General features: G+C 46.7%; 1 protein-coding gene across 2 annotated transcripts in view; it reads right to left on the bottom strand.

Moving 5' to 3' along the window:
* Positions 1-14598, bottom strand: part of MAPRE3 (microtubule associated protein RP/EB family member 3) — a 41367-nt gene that overhangs the window by 5586 nt on the left and 21183 nt on the right. The window lies entirely within an intron of this gene.

The following is a 14598-nucleotide window of genomic DNA, read 5'->3' as shown; positions in this document are numbered from 1 at the left end:
CGGGCTCGATCCCCAGTAGGGGGCGTGCAGGAGGCAGCCGATCAATGATTCTCTCTCATCATTGATGTTTCTATCTCTCTCTCCCTCTCCCTTCCTTTCTGAAATCAATCAATCAATATATATATATTTTTTAAAAAAGACATGCTTCTGCTCCTGTATTCATTATCCCCGTGAATGTCACCACCAGTCACCCAGTCACCGGGCTAGAAACCTGTGGGGTCATCCTAGATAGCCCACTCCCCCTCATCCTCATACCTAATCAAGTCCTGCACCTCTGCCTTCCAATGGCCCTGCTCTTCTCCATCTCTCCCGCCACCTGGGTTTATGTGGACATTCTCTGGCCAAGGCCAGCAGAAGCCTCCTGAAGGCCTTCCAGCCTCCGGCCTCCCCAGGCCCCCCTGACACTACTGCAGTCACAACCTGTCTAAGCGCAGCCCTGGCCACATCACTCTCCAGCTTAAAGCCCTTGCAGTCAGCAGTCACAGAGGAGACACCAAGTGGCCAAATTTGCCTGGCAGACTTGCACTCTAGCACTCACAGTGTTGGAAACATTTTTGAATTAGTGCCCAATATAAAGTTGGGATGCGTCACACAAACAGTTTGGGACTTCTGGCCTCCTGTAGCGATCCTGGGCCTGTGCTCCCTGCACCGAACCTATGTTGGAGCTGAGCAGAGCAGAGGCGCCCGCTCTGGCCAGCCGGTGGGAGCCCCTCCCCCAATCTCCCAGCAAAGGCCAAGTGCCAGCTGTTATCACTGACATGCACTGTGAAGGGAAGAGGGAAATATTTCTTGTAACTAGACTTTATCAGAAATGGAGAAACAGAAGAGAGACCGAAGGACTATGCACTCAGAATTGGGACAGTGCGTAGTTCTGGAATGAAGACTATTTCCCTAGGCTTAATGTGCAAAGTGTCTCTGAAGGAAGAATGCACCCAGCCCTCTTCCCTATCCAGACCTATTCTGCTGCTTTATCAAGTCTGGTCTGCAGCCAGAAGGGAATGACATGCAGCCACGCACTCCCGAGGCTTTGACCTGGGAGAGGACCTGAGCTTCTCTTGCAGAGGCTTTCCAATAGGCTGGAGTGAAGCCCAAGTCATGCGTGTGCGTGTATATGTGAATAACTATACACATTATATGTAACTATTCTATCATACATAATAGACCATATGTTATGTATATAACTCTATATAACACACTACCCTATATAATAAAAGCCTAATATGCTAAGTGTCCGGTTGACCAGTCGGCCGCTCAACCAATCAAAGCGTAATATGCTAATGATATGCTAAGGCCGCTCAACCGCTTGCTATGACGTGCACTGACCACCAGGGGGCAGATGCTCCAACTGGCAGGTTAGCTTGCTGCTGGGGTCCGGCCGATCAGGACTGAGCGAGACAGGCTGGACATACCCTGGAGCCCTCCCGAGGTCCCTCCCCGGCTGGCCAACCTGCTGTGTCCCTCCCCAGCCCGGATTGTGCACTGGTGGGGTCCCTTGGCCTGGCCTGCGCCCTCTCACAATCTGGGACCCCTAGGGGAATGTTGGAGAGCCAGTTTCGGCCCAATCCCACAGGCCAGGACAAGGGACCCCACTGGTGCACGAATTCATGCACCGGGCCTCTAGTATAATATAATACACCATGTAGAATATATAGTACATCATATATATTTATACAAGTATATACATACACATATATTACATACATGTAATTTTAAAAAACACTGCAGGTGATACTGGGCCCAAGCAGACCAGGGATTAGAACCACAGTCCTCACCCGATACTAGGTTCAGCACCCTTGTCTCCACTCAGGACTGCCTCAGGGTCTTCAAGTGATGCCCCCCCTCCCTGGCTGGGTCCATTTTGGCTCACATTTTGGCTCAGAAGAACTCCTCCAAGGCACCAGGGGTCTCAGCAAGGATCTCTGTCACACTTGTTCAAAGGTCACTAAGAAAGCAGTTCCCTTACCCCTCACATGACAGGGAGGGCCGGATGCCCTCTTAATTTCCCTCTGCAAATCTTACAGATCTGGCCCTGTAAATACAACTAAATTATGGCCAGCAGGTGGCACCCAGGTCCTGAGCAAAGACTCGTTTAAATGTTTCCTTATCCCCCAACCCCCCTCTCCCTAGCTTCATTTAGAAAAGGAGGGCCCCTAAATTTGATCTGGTTCCCCACGGAGGAGCCTGTCTGGGTCAAAAGCTGGTAGTGCCAGGGCAGGGGGTGAGTGGAGTGCTTATTCCTGGCCAGCTCTAAGAAGGGCTGGACCAACTGGAGTGGCTTAGGATTGGGTCTGCTCTAAGATTCGGGGCTAAACTAACCCAACTTCCCTATTCCTCAAAGTCACATGTTAAACTCATCCACAGGTCCAACTTTTTTATTCGGGGCTGACTCAGGCCTAGACTCAAGCCAGACCAGCTTCCCGGGGCAGAGGTATATAAAGCACTTGCTCAAGCATTTGGCCCTAAGTGGGCAGTTGCCTCCAATTAGAGTGGAGACATAGTCTGAGAAAACTCTGAAGTTAACATACTCCTTACCAAGGGCTGCTTCACTTTCGCTGCGATAACAGCAGGCAACTGCCCAGAGTGGGCGGGCTCTGTTCCAAGGGCTAAATAGTGGGGTCTTCCACCCCAGCCCCATGTTTCTACCACATTCTTTGGCACATCACGACCCACAGGTTGAAAACCGCTAGCAGGGTCGCCTAAGACCATCGGAAAACACAGATATTTACATTACGATTCATAACAGTAGCAAAATTACAGTTATGAAGTAGCAACGAAAATAATTTTATGGGTGGGGGTCACCACAACATGAGGAACTGTAGTAAAGGGTCGCGGCATCAGAAAGGTTGAGAACCACGGCTCTAGGGCCTTGAAAACCCCATTCAGGATTAGACTGAGGATGTGACCTTGGGAAAAGCCTGCTCTGCAGCGTCTTGACTCCTGGGACCAGGTGTGCAGTCATGGACAGAAAGGTCAAGGTTTAATCTGGTGGTTTTGCTAAATCATTTCCTAAGCCAGGGTCACGGCGCACTGACTGACAGAAAGGCTGTTATAGCTCTCACCAGGAGGGGTGGAGCGGACGGGCATTCTGCCTGAGGCCTTGCAAATGGTCATCTTGACCAAATCTCAACATGCCATGACCGGAAGAGTTTTGAGAGACCATCCAGTTCCTTCCCAGATACGTAGGACTGCACTTAGATCTAGGTTTTTATATTCCTAAAGCGTAACTAAGTCTGCATAACTCTGAAATTTCACATGTAATATTTAAGAACCTTGTCACCAGACCAAGTCTAATTTTGGCTTTTTGTTTTTCAGTCTTCAGTGGAAATCTGTCTTCCACAAATATGTCTTGAAGATAATTCAGGGCCCCACAGTCTTCTTTAATTCTCTGGTCCCTAGAGGACCACTCTGCAGCTCCCAGGCCTCTACGCTCTGCCCAGCATGGCGATGAAAGACACACCAGGTCTTTCCCTCCTGCACTGGGTGCTGGGCGTGCCGTCAGCAGGCTCTAAAGGGTGCTGCTTAAAGAATACTGGGTCTCCAGTCAGACCACTTGAGTTTCAATCCTGGCTCTACCCAATCCTAGTTGTTTGGCTTTGGGCCTCAGTTTCCTCATCTATAAAATGGGAACAGTAACAGTCCCCGCCTCATAGAGCTGATATGAGGATTAACTGAGCCATGTATACAAAGCACTGAGCAGAGCCTGGCACACAGTGAGTATCTGGTAAGTGTGATCTGCATTGCGGGGGCAGGCAGCGAGAGATCAAGGCACTTGTTTGAGAAGCAGGTGCCAATGCAGATCAGCTTCGGGTGTCCAAGACGCCAGTCCAGGAGGGGCTACAACTGTGCTTTTCTCTGCCCCGTCGGCCTGGAAAGAGCCACCTGGGCTTCCCGAAGGTTGGCCTGTGACCATGATACCCCGCCCCCGCCTCCCCCCCCCCCCCCGCCCACCTCCAGATTTCTCTTAGATTCTACTTTGTAGATGCCATCCTACCGGCCAGGAAAACTGGAACAGGTGCTGTGGGATCAGAGGAGAGAGAACTCTGCGGAGCCTGCCAAACGTTTCCTGCTCCTGACATGGGGCTATGCCCATGGTCACTGGGCTACCCCTCCGTCCAGGCCCAGGGGAGCTAAAGTCACCTGTTTGGAAAATCTGCAAAATTGCTCTCCCTTGCCCCCTTGGATCACACATCAAGGTTATTCTGGGGTTACATGGAGGCAATATGTGCGGGCAGGGATGAAGGGTGCTGAGGGACTGGGGGAGCCTGGCTAGCGGGTCACAAAGCCCTGGCAGACCCAGCCAATCACCTTCTGACTCATAGGGAGGCTCGGCCTCTCAGAGCTGAATTAGTCAAAGGGAGAGATGGGGCAGGTGGAGCAGTCCGGGCTGGCAGGGACCAGTATGTGCCCACGCAGCACATCAGGACAGGGAGCTGGACGGTGTAGGTTCAGACGAGGACTGGAGCTTCTCCAGGGTTCTGTTCTCAGAACACTTTCAGGTCATGTAGCTCTTCCTTAAGACCCTGAATCCCACTGAGGCCCCAGCCGCTGGAATCCCGGACGTGACCTGCTGAACGATGATCTGAACTCCTAACGAGGCTTTCTCCAAGCTGGTTTGGATGTTGCTGCCATACCCCTTGTAGCTGCTGTCCAGGGAAGGAGTCCTGTGGGGAGTTCTGGCCAGACTGCTCTGTCTCCATAACTCACAGCGTTAACGGAAACGCAGGAGGGGAGTGAACAGAATTCATCACTCGCTAAAATTAACCCATCTCAGTGGGGTCCATCCAGGTGGGCAGAGAGGCCGGTCAGCCTTTCTTCCTAAAGGTTCTCCGCTGGAGATCTTCAAGTTCCTCAAACATCGACCTAAGTCAACAGACTCCAGAATGGGAGCCGTCCACCAATCCCAGGCGACCAGCAGCAGCCTCCTGGATGCCGTGCCCGTGGTGAGCAAGGTGTCATGGCAGAAGAGGTGGCTTGGCTGGCTGCAGGCTCTGCCGCTCACGGCCTGAGAGACTTTGAGCAAGTGGTTTGATATCTCCAAGCCTCAGTTTTCAGGTCTGAGAATCAGAGCGATGATAACTACTGAGCACGGGGATGTTGGGAGGTTAATGAGGGACCCTGTCTATGGGACCCAGAGGTTCAACATCACCCTGACTTTGGGGACTGAGCAATCTGTACAGCAGGCAGAGAATGACTCGCTTATGTGACTCACATTCTTCCCAGCACCCTGAACATCCTCCCCACAGACCTCGCTGGGGTCCTGAGCAGGGAGAGAGTAAGGACAGGCTTGGCTTTTGGGTGTGGCTGCAAAGACAGAGCCAACACTTTGGAGTTATGCAGCCCATTTCTTTCTTTAACTAGCGCTGGCTCAAGGCCCTGTACACAACAGCTGCTCAGTAAATATTTGTTGAATGAATGAATGGATGAATGGATGGGAGAGGTTAAAGCACAGTGTGGGGTTTCAGGTGACAGGTGGGCTCGGAAAGGATGGCTGTCTGACCTCATTTCCTGTTTGTGGCCCTGAGGAGAAGGGAGGAGAGCGGAATGCTAGCTGCACTCTCTGGCCACACATCCAGATGCAGCTCGAAGCCTCTGGATGCTCAGCGAGAGATTTAAACAGCTCTTCCTCTGAGGCAAGTAAGAGAAAAAGTGCAAGGTGCTGCCAGGTTCCTCAGAGCAGGACTTTAGGATGGTTCTGAGGACAGAACTTGTTAACCTGCTGGGAGGACTCCCCGGTCAGGACTGCCTCTCAGTCCAGCTCTGTGCACCCCCACAGGGTGGGGGAGGCCCTCTCCCGCGCCTGCTCTGGGGGGTGGCTGCTGGCCCATCTGCGGCTAGCCTGAGGATGGAGAGGGAACAAGGCCGTGCCGTGTTGGGAGAGAACATTCGTTTCTATAGTCCTAATGAGTCTGCTGTTTGCTTAAGGACCCTTCACGCTTCCAAAGCACGCTTGCTTCTCTGAGGGCACATGCCACTTTCTTTTTCCTTTAGAATGACGCTCCTTCAGACTGTCTGGCTTACAGCTGTCATCACGCAAAGTGGTATGTTCACCCCTCCTCCGAAGCACCTGGATTCAGTGCTGCTCAGCCTACTTTTCCTTGACCCAGGCTCAGCCCCTCTCTGCTCTCATAACGCCTCCCACTCACAGCCAATTCCTCTTAGAATCCTCACTTTATTTCCTTGCCTTTTAGACAGACTGCTCATACAATCCCTTAGCCTTTCCACCAGCAAGTCTATTATGACGATGTCCAGAACAAGCATGACCATGTTCAGTGTTAGATTCTCTGTCCTCTCTCACACAGAATGCACGTCCTTCTGAACACTCCCAGGACTCTACCCGCCCTGCAGTGGGGGCGTGCATGGGAGGGGTCCCAGAAGGCTGGCCTAACTTCAAACAGCTTCTCTCCTGGTCTACATGGTGCCTGAAATCCCCACCACCAATGCCACTCTTGTGGATTACAGCATTTGTCTCCAGAAAGCCTTAGCTGTTACCTCAGTTTTGAATATGAGGAAGTGAAGGCTCTGGAATTAAGAGACTTGTTCAAGCTCAAGATCAACCACTGGCAGGCCAGAGCATGAACCCAGACCTCGGAACCCAAGCCCTACACTCTTTCCGGACCATCACACTGTGCTAGGAAGAGTGATTCGATTTTGCACAGCTCCAGTACATAACTCGCTCTGATTTAGGCCCTTGAGCATTACAAGAAGGGAAAGGACATTTCAAAGGTTTTCTTTATATTTCTCTCTCTGAATTGCAACATTCCTTTCATCGCCATCAGCAAGTGTTTATCGACCACCGACACAATGTGCTAACCACGCCATGAGGCACCACGAGGACACGGGACCATTTTAAGGCATGGGTCTTGTCCTTAAAGAGCCTTTGTTTGGTTGAAGAAAGAAGAGTAATTCATAAAACAAGAGACCCCACAGACCAGACTATATGAGGTACTGAATGGTGAAAGTACATGTGGCTTACCAGTGCTCCAGGAGAATATAAAGGATGAGTGGGGCTCAGTAGTTAGATGGCTTCTGGGGAAGTGGCACCTAATTTGGGCCTTTAAAGGTAACAGAATGTCAGAAAGCAGTGAAGAGAAAATAGAAAAGTTGGGACATGGGAAACATGTTTATTATCACTTTTATTTTTAAAAATGAGCATGAAACCAATGATGAAATCTTAGAGGAATGTTAGGGAATGCGATCAGGAGAGGAGATAGGAGAGGCAGTGGTGGCTCAGGAGCCCAGGGAGGGACCAGTCTCAAGGAGGAGGTTACCTACTCTGTTTAATGAAGTTACCAGACCTGAGACGGAGAAATGATCATTAGATTGTGCAAGAACAAACGAAGAGACACTGAGTCACTTGCTGGAGGATAAGGACACAAGCTAGACCTGCAGAGAGTTATGGAGTCCAGGTCATGAAGATGCTGAGGAGGGAAGTCAGGAGTTTGTCATCAAGGCCACTGTGTCTCCTGCAGCACGACAGGTGGATTGGAAGGTGACTACCTGCAAGGTGGAGAACACCTCGCGTCTTTTAGTAAAACTTTGAAATGGTACACAGATTTTACATAGGCTTGTGTTCTTTATCTCGACATCCCAGCCCTCCTCTTTAGAATCCAGATCCTATCCTCTGTCCAAGGAGGCTCGTGAGTAAACCTCACCGTCTTTCTAAATCTTCCTACAACACTGTAATGAAGAAAAAGAAAGAATGGGAAAACATTTAAATATAATGCCTTAACTAAGTGGAATGTTTTAAATATTCATTTACTATTCTGTGGTTAATCAGAATCTCTTCAGATCTTTGAAATTTTTCTTTTGAAAATTATCACTCTATTAAGGTAGGGTAGAATAGAAAAATTATTACTAAAGAATTTAAGAGACTTTAACACACACTCACTCATTTTTTTGGAGTGTGTGTTCCAGGCACTGAGCCAGGCATGGGGCCTACGAGAAGGAATGAGACCAGTCTGGGCCCTTGAGGAATTCACAGACTAGGGTTGGAGTAAGACAAGTGAAGAAAGTAACTAAAGGGCGACATGTTACACTACAACCCACAGATGCAGGAATGGCATGCGGCTTTCTGGGTCAGGGAAGGCTTTGTAGTTTGAGTTTGGTCTTGAAGGAGAAGCTTATCAAGCAAATTAAAGAGTCAAGAGGAAAGAGGAATGGACTGGTAGGAGGAAGAGAACTACAAATAGTTCACCCCAGAATAAATGTTGGGGACAGAAGGAGATGCAGTTAAAAAGGTAGATGGAGCCCAGCTGGGGTGACTCAGTGGTTGAGCATCGACTATGAACCAGGAGGTCACGGTTCGATTCCCAGTCGGGGCACATGCCAGGGTTTCGAGCTTAATCCCCAGTGGGGAATGTGCGGGAGGCAGCCAATCAGTGATTCTCTCTCATCATTGATGTTTCTATTTCTCCCTCTCCCTTCCTCTCTGAAATTAAAAAAAATATAAATATATAAATATATAAATCCAAATTACAGCAAATGAAATTACAGTGCTTAAAAACTGCATAAAATTTATAATTCTTGAGGCTTTATCTTTTCTAGTAAAAACTGACGAGATTCCGAAGTACTGCTTGCAGAAATCAGTGCCCCTCCATATTTCTGTAAACTATTTTGAAATAATTTTAGACTCACAATTGCAAAATGGGACAAAGAATTCCCGTGAATCTCCCTCCAGCTTCCCCAGTGACGTCTTACATAACAACTGTTAAGACCAGGGAGCTGACATTGGCACATTATTAACTAAAGCTACAGACCTGATTTGGAATTCATCAGCTTTTCAATGTACTTTTTTGGTGCACAGTCTATGAAATGTTATCATATATAGATTCATGTAATCACCACCCTACTAGGACACAGAACAGTTCTGTGTAGCCCTGTGGGCTAGCCCTGTGTAGCCCACTCTAACCCATGGTAACCACAGATCAGTTTTTCATCATTATAATTTTAAGAATATTATATAAATGGAATCATACAGCAACTTTATTTATTTAAAATTTAAATTCTTTATTGTTGAAAGTATTACATATGTCTCCTCCTCGCCCCCCCCCCCCCCCCCGTCATTGACCTCTCCCAGGCCGGCCGTTCCCACCCCCTTATACTTTTTGAGATTGGCTTCTGTTTCTCTCTCAGCATAACACCTTTGAGTTCCACCCAAGTTGTTGCATGGATTAGTTCTTTTTATTGCTGAGTCATATTCCAAACAATAGTACAAGTATGAATGTGCCAGTTTATCCATTCACTCAGTGAAGGACATCTGGGTGCTTCCAGTTTTTGGCGACTACAAAAAACCCAATGAGAACTTCCCTCAGTTTGTTCTTGCTTTGTCCATGGGAGTCTGGCTCTGGGCGAGATCTCTCCTTATTTTCCTGTTCTTTGGAACCACAAACCTGGTAGGGGTTTTGTAGCTGGAAGGTCCAGGCATTAGGTGGGGGCTGGGGACCGAGAAGACACAGGTGCACAAGCAACTCTTTGGACGGACTGTTCCCAGAATTCTGGGTTTGTCTCAGTGTAACCCTGTCTGTGTCCCTGCAGGCCAGGTTCTTGCTTCTTACGTGCATTTATGCTAACCCAGATTTGTGAGTTCATCTTCCTGGTGAGCATGCAGGTCAATTATCTATCCTTATTTTGAAAGTCCTGGCATGATTTTACCAAGGAGACCTTAGAATTACAGTGGCCAATTCATGGAGCCTTCACTATGAACAAAGTTGAGAGGCACTTTAGAACAAAAGGGACTACTTATGATAAAAGAGGACTAAGCAAAGTTAGGAGAGAATGAGCTGTTGTTCTGATTATGACTAATAAGCAGAGGTCAGCAATTATGAGCTAGAGCCTTTTAAAAAAGTTTTATTGGTACACAGACATGCTCACTCATTTACCTATTATCTATCTATGGCTGCTTTCATATTCACAACAGCAGACTTAGTAGTTTTAACTGAGACTGTATGGCTTGCAAAGCATAAAATATCTGCTCTCTGGTCCTTATAAAAATTGTATGCTGGTCCTGGCAAATCAGTATTTATGTGTGATAGATAGTGTGACTGGGAGACACAGTAAGACCAGTATGTCTTCCTAGATGTTACAAGGCAGCACCATTTTCAACGCAAAATAAGCTACAGACATGGAAAAATGGTAACATGTCATGATGTAGCACCTGGTTGTAATTATAAACAGAGAAAGTACTTAGTACAGAATATAGAAAAAAGGATGGCGGGGGAGTAAAACTACGCTAGTGCAATTTTAACATTGTCCAATGGAGTGGCACTCTGTTTAGTAGACACTGGTATTCTGGTCACTAGGACAGTGTCTCTTCTAGTGGAGGGGAGAATTAATCAAGCTTGACCACGGTGTGGATGACATACCATTTCTTAACTCTATTTGCTCTGATTTTGTGCTCGCAAAGCAAGCTCTGATTACTTTTCTGATTTTCAAGACACCACAAAATAGGGAAGAGGTATATCCCTTGCTCTATTAAATTTACTTTTTGGTACAAATGTGCCTGAGCAAATAAATGTAAGTCAGTTTTCTCAGGGCTTAGTGACCTTAAGGAGAGCTGGTCATTAAAATATCAAATCTAAAGACATGAGAGGCTAGATCCCGAACTCTGTCAATTTCCTTAGAACTTGGCACACAATAAAACAGCCAGATCATCATTACATTTCTCTCAAAGTGGGCAGATGCAAAAGTATGCTGAAATGTTGGACAGCTCCCGCCCACAAAGATTAGGGCTCCAGCCAAATCCTGGGGTATCCTGGAAGCATTCCTTTAAGTTAATGTTCTCAGTAAGTCTCTGTCTTGTGGGAGCCCACCCCCTACTTAGGAAAGCATGGTTCTCAAGACTCCCATTATACTGGTAGTTCTGGCTTTCCTTTCAGACCCAACCAGTGGTCAGGACCACACTGGGCCTATAATAGTAGGATAAAGAGCCAGAACTGCCCTAATTCCAAAGTCTAGCAAACATTAGCATTGCTAAGACTGGAAAGGGGGTAGAGGGCTCACCAGCTGGTCCTCAACTGCACCCCCTCACTGGGCAGGGAGTCACACCCACATGTGAATGATCACGGCAGAGGACATTGAAACTACAACGTGAGTTCAGGGGCAGGGGCAGTGTCTCATATTTGTATTTTTAATTCCAAGGCACAGCCCAAAGTAGGTGCTTAATATTTGTTGAATTATCTGTCTTCTCTACCCCTCAAATAATCCATCCCCAACTTCTAAAATAAGTCACTATTTTAAAAACTATCTGCCCTGGCCTGGTAGGTCAGGTGGTTGGAGCATTCTCCTGATATGCCAAGGTTGTGGGTTCCATTCCTGGTCAGGGCACATGCAGGAATCAACCAGTGAATGCATAGATGAGTGGAGCAGCACATCGATGTTTCTCTCTCTCACTTTCTAAAACCAACCAACCAATCAATCAATCAGTCATCTAAGAACATTACTCTGTGCGAATGAGTATATTTTTTCCTCTAAAATATCACTTTAAAATAATGTGTTTTGCCCTAGCTGGTTTGGCTCAGTAGATAGAGCGTCGGCCTGTGGACTGAAGGGCCCTGGATTTGATTCCGGTCAAGGGCATGTACCTTGGTTGCAGGCTCCTCCCCAACCAGGGCCCCAATTGGCGAGTGTGCAGGAGGCAACCAATCAATGTGTTTCTCTTACATTGATATGTCTCTGTCTTTCTCCCTCTCTTCTACTCTCTCAAAATCAATAGAAAAATATCCTCAGGTGAGGATTAAAAATAAGTAATAAAATAATGTTTTTTCCCAACTGGCAAACTATTCTTTATTACTATTTTTGATAAAATTATTGCTATTGCTTTTAGTTGTAAGTATAATAAATATGAACATATCTCATTCATTCTTCTCTCTTAATTACAGGAGTAATAACAGTTTCTGATTTCCCAAAATCATGAAATTAAACAATTATACACACCAGTTTCTCAGAGGAAGTTGGCACAAAGGAAGGATGTGTGTGGGAGGTGGTGGTGAAGGTCAGGGAACCAGTTCTCACATGTGTGGACAAAGAAGGTCAAAGTGAAAAGTCCAGCATGATTTATAACTGAGTTATTTCAAGAAGGGGAGGAGAGGAGGAATGCCCATTAATTTCAGTGGCATGGAGAGGACACAGACAGTTATTATCTGTGTTCCTCTGGCCTGATTAAGGATTTGAGAGTCTGATCTAGAATTGTATGACTGGGAGTGGATGCCTAGAAGTTGCCAGAGCCTTCCAGGCAATGTCATGATGGCAGAATTCTGGAGGGGCAGAGATAGAAAGGAGATACTAAGGAAACTGTGAAAATGAACCCATTTCTTTTTTATTTATACAGGGCTCTACAAAGTGAATGGGGAGTTTTATTCCGTTTGTAAAGAAAAAAGTAGGGGTTACTTGGAGCAGGCAGACAGGAATCATAACTATATAGAGACTTTTAAAAACATTCTCACCTGAGGATGTTTATTATTATTATTTTTTTGAGAGAAAGAGAGGGAGGGAGAGAGAGAGAAACATCAATGTGAAAAACTGATCAGTTGCCTCCCTCATACACCCTGACCGGGAATCAAACCCACAACCTAGGTAAGTGCCTTGACCAGGAATTGAACCCACAACCTTTTTGGTGTACAGGATAACACTTCAATCAATCGAGGCACCCTGATGGGCTGTAGAGTAGTGACTTTTAATAAAGTGAATAGTAGCAACCCACAGACCATTTGTGCCCAGTTGCTACCCCCGAAGTTCTCTTCTCCCTAACACTGCCACCAAGGTCTTTATTTTGTGATCAAGGCTGGGGGCAGCATTGATTCAATCACCACTGTCACTTCCATTCTGCTTTGTCCTTCAACTAGGATGACATGCCAAGTGCTGGGAAGGCTGTGCCTCAGCAGCAGACTGTCCCCAGAAGTGACCCACCAAGCCTCCCAGGCTCTGTTTTAGAGCCCATAAATTCAGTAAGCATGCACTGTGTACCCACTAGGTGTCAGGGACAGTGCTGGGCTCTGGTGACAGATGAACAGGACGAGGCCCCCACATCAAGGAGCCCACAGCTAAACCGTGGAGAGAGACATACAATGATAACATCATCTACAAGGGCTACAACATCAATCAATTCTTCCCTGGTAATTATTTTTTTATATATTTTTATTGATTTCAGAGAGGAAGGGAGAGGGAGAGATTGAAACATCAATGATGAGAGAGAATTATTGATCAGCTGCCTCCTGCACACCCCTTTACTGAGGATTGAGCCTGCAATCCAGGCATGTCCCCTGACTGGGAATTGAACCAGCGGCCTTTTGGTGCATGGGTTGATGCTCAATCACTGAGCCACACCAGCCAGGCCCCTGGCAATTATTTGGTCAATTACTCTCTTGTAATTGAAGAAGTATATAAAGTAAAAAGCAAAATTTCCTGGTATCAGGTATGTGTATTCTTCAGATCTTTTAAAATACATATTCAAATTATATACATATTTGTTCCACAGTTTAAAGAACAGAATAAAAGTGTAAATAGTCTGTGACTATTCCCCACCCCCTCTAAAAATATCCTGGTTACTTTTCTGATTCTCCTTGATTTCATTTGTATCCAGGAATAATTAATTTCTCTGAAAAGATTAGGGGATGTTTTGGGCAAAAGGTGATATGTGATCTGGCCTTGAAGGAAGAGTTGGAGTTCATTTAGTAGTAAGCAAAGCCAAGAGAAAATGCTTGGGATGCATGCGTGGGGGCGGGACTGAGAGGAAGAGGTGGTTCAGGGGTGGGGTCAGGCTGAGCATGTAGGAGGGTGTGGAAATACACAGCTTCCTTAGGGATCATCAGGGTCTAGTGAGGACATGCTGCTCTTCAAACTTTGATGTGCAACAGAATCACCTTGGGGATTTCTTTCTTTTTTTTTAATTTATTATGTTTTATTGATTTTTTTCAGAGAGGAAGGGAGAGGGAATAGAGAGTTAGAAACGTCGATGAGAGAGAAACATTGACCAGCTTCCTCCTGCACATCCCCCACTGGGGACGTGCCCGCAACCAATGTACATGCCCTTGACCGGAATCGAACCTGGGACCTTTCAGTCCGCAGCCCGATGCTCTATCCACTGAGCCAAACCGGTTTCGGCAACCTTGGGGATTTCTTAAAGCTGCAGTGGCTCCATCCCCTACTTGAGATTCTGATTCAGTGAGTTGGACCCAAAGTCTTTGCTCTTAACCCACTGGTCTAGGCTGCCTCTCCTTCTATGATAGTGTGCAGTCATACCATCTTTCACACAGCAAGGCATAGGGAGGCCCATGAGTCCCCATGGGAGCAGAGTAGAAAATCCTGACATCTTGCTCTCACATAGCCATCTCATTCTTAGTCTTCTAGCATCCTCTTCTATACCAACTCTTTACTTTGTAGTTTTATATCAGCTTTCATCTGAGAAGTTCAAAGTATTCCCAACACTGATCTCATGATTGGGCAATGAGAACAGGTAACAACCTCATTTTATAGAAGAATAAATAGAGGCACCAGAGAGCTCACTTTCCTACCATGGTGAGTCAACACTGAAGTGAAGACAGAATTCAAGGCTGCCTTTCATTCGTTCATGATATTACACACTCTGCATCGCTTTCCTCATTA

The sequence above is a fragment of the Cnephaeus nilssonii genome, assembly GCF_951640355.1.
Source record: "Cnephaeus nilssonii genome assembly, chromosome: 15".
Taxonomy (NCBI): domain Eukaryota; kingdom Metazoa; phylum Chordata; class Mammalia; order Chiroptera; family Vespertilionidae; genus Cnephaeus; species Cnephaeus nilssonii.
This window is presented reverse-complemented; position numbering and strand designations above follow the sequence as displayed.